Source organism: Rhincodon typus, chromosome 16 (genome assembly GCF_021869965.1).
Source record: "Rhincodon typus isolate 14 chromosome 16, sRhiTyp1.1, whole genome shotgun sequence".
In the NCBI taxonomy this organism is placed as follows: Eukaryota; Metazoa; Chordata; class Chondrichthyes; order Orectolobiformes; family Rhincodontidae; genus Rhincodon; species Rhincodon typus.
The window spans coordinates 13,400,740-13,403,640 of NC_063347.1; the positions used below are offsets into that span (position 1 = coordinate 13,400,740).

Here is a 2,901-nt window from a genome sequence, read left to right on the forward strand (position 1 = left end):
ACACACACACACACACACACACACACACACACACACACACACCTCGGTGGTTCAGACTGTCAATGCCCCCAGAAGACTGAGTGTAGTTCACCGAAGCTCTGACTGTCAATGCCCCCAGAAGACTGAGTGTAGTTCACCGAAGCTCTGACTGTCAATGCCCCCAGAAGACTGAGTGTAGTTCACCGAAGCTCTGAGTGTAATTTTGAGTCCGGGGCAGGGAGAGAGACCTAGCAGTTTCTGTGTTCCTCTTCAACAAATCTAATGTTTAGTGCTCGATTATTCATTTCAGCAGTCAGGTTATGTTGGCACAGGTTGGTGGGAAATGAGGAACAGTAGCAATTAGTTGAGAATTTTTACAAGTCAATGATGTATTCCTAGCATATTTTGACAACCGAAACAGTGGTTAAATGATGACATGCAAAATGATACCTTCTGCCAAAAGAACTCCTCAGACTTATTTCAACAGCATAAGGCATGCTGAAATTTGAGAACATTGATAATTCAAGTCTGAGAATTTCACAAGGCTGGTTTGTCATCTTGTGCGATGAGATTTGTTCCACCCTCCGTGCATTGATCAGCTACACTCATCTCTGTTGGATTTGAGATCCCAGGGAAACCTCCTTTTTCTTCTCATTTCTACATATTTGGGGTCCATTCCCAAAAAGTGTGGCTGTGTCCCAAACTCCTAGACTCAGCTGATGTTTAATCGTATTCTGTCTCCTGATCATTGTGCACACCGAATCATACTGTGAAGAAGAGGCCCTTCGGCCCATTGAGCCTGTACCACCAAAAATACATTACTACCTACACTAGTTCCACTTTCCCACAGCAGACCCATAGTCTTGAATGTTATGACACTTCATGAGCTTATCCAAGTACATGTTAAAGATTTCCTGCCTCAACTACCCTCCCAGGCAATGCATTCCATCACCAGCGTCTGGATGAAAGACTTTTTCCTCAATTTTCCACGAAACCTCCTGCCTTTCACTTTAAAATTATGTTCTCTTGTCATTGTCCCTTCAACTAAGGAGAACAGCTGCTTTCTATTCGCTCTATCTATGCCCCTCATAATCTTATACACCTCTATCAGGTCTCTCTGCCTCAACCTTCTCTGCTCCAAAGAAAATATCCCAAGCTTACCCAGCCTCTCTTCATAGCTGAAATGCTCAATCCCAGGCAACATCCTGGTGAATCTCCTCTGTACCCCCTCCAGTGCAATCACATCCTTCCTGTAGTGCAGTGGCCAGAAATGCACACAGTACTCCATTTGTGGCCTAACCAAAGTTCTGTACAGCTCCAACATGACCTCATTGTTCTTATAATCTATGCCACGACTGATAAAGGCAAGCATTCAGTAGGGCTTCCTAACTATCCTATTAACCTGCCCTGCCACCTTCAGGGATCTATGGTTAAACACTCACAAGCAGTCCTCAATTAGCTGTGATAGCCATCTACCTTTTTAACTCATCATTTTGCATGACCCAATGGAGCCACCAATCTCTTGCCTGTTCTGAAGAGGAGACATATCAGACTTGAAACGTTAACTCTGTTTCTCTCTCCACTGATACTGCCAGACCTGAGTTTCTCTCACATCTCCTGTGGTTGTTTCAGATTTGCAGCATCCACAGTACTTTCCTTTTATTTTCTTGCCTCCTTTGGATTCTATTTCTACAACAATTGAATCCTGCACTCTCTCACTTGCATTGAGTTTTAGTTAGATGGTTGTCTATTACCTGCTAACTCATTGCATTAAATTTGCTCATTTCTGATAGTTCTTGACAACTGAATGAACCACCAAATGGAAATGAGGCATTTTGGCTCAAAAAAATTGGATCTTTTCTGTAGGTCAGTGTAAGAATCACATTGATTGTAGCTATGAAAATTCCATTACCCACAACATCCTACCGTCTCAACTGCTGAAGAACTCATAAGAATTTGTAGGAAGTTTGGGAATCAATATAAACGTGGGAAAATGTTTGATGTTGAAGCTGTATCATTTAATGTTTTGAGTTGGCACCTGAAATAACTCCACAGAGGCCCAAGTCACCCTTTATTTAAACACGAACAGTCCTTGACTTAGGACTGCCACATTCAGAGTCAACTACCAGAGTATCAGCATCTCTGACACTCCCCTTTTTATCTGTCAGCCAGGGCTCCCTGATTGAACCAGATTAACAGCCCCAATCAGAGAGCTGATATTCTATGAAGTCCAGCTGACTGATTTCATGTCAGTCACTACAGTACCAAACTGATTTTACAAAAGCGCATCACCCTTTCATACTTGCTTCACGTATCTCATTTACACAGTGCCAGCTGTGACTCAGTTGGTAGCATTTTGTCTCTGCTTCAGGGTCACACTTCAGGGATTTGAAACTAAGGCTCCCAGTGACATACTGAGGGAGCACTGCCCTGCACATTGTGTGCCTTCTTAAAGATCTGATGTTAAACAGAGGCCCTGTCTCCCTGCAGAAGTGATGTTAAAAAAGACTACAGACCAAGTGCTGGAAGTGGGATTTGACTGAGTGGCTCATTTTGTGACTGGCACAGACAAGATGGGCCGACTGGCTTTTTTTTCTGTGTTGTAAACTATCTTTGATTCTAAGAACAGGATTGTTTTCCCTTGCCAGTGCTAGATTTAATCATTAACCAACATTATGAAAATAGTTGAGAAGAAGAGTCATTCCAACTTGAAATGTTACTCTGGCTCTCCCTTCACAAATGCTACCAGACTTAGTTGAGTCTTTCCAGCATTTCATTTAATATTTACATCTGCAGTATTTTGCTTTTATTTCACTAAAATAGACAATCTGTTTATGGGTTGACAAGGCATAGAGCTGGATGAACACAGCAGGCCAAGCAGCATCAGAGGAGCAGGAAAGCTGACGTTTCCGGCCTAGACCT

The 2,901-nt window shown here is 42.7% G+C and overlaps 1 protein-coding gene across 1 annotated transcript in view; it reads left to right on the forward strand.

Moving 5' to 3' along the window:
* Positions 1 to 2,901, forward strand: part of slc38a3b (solute carrier family 38 member 3b) — a 132,753-nt gene that overhangs the window by 100,972 nt on the left and 28,880 nt on the right. The gene's annotated exons all lie outside the window — the stretch shown is intronic.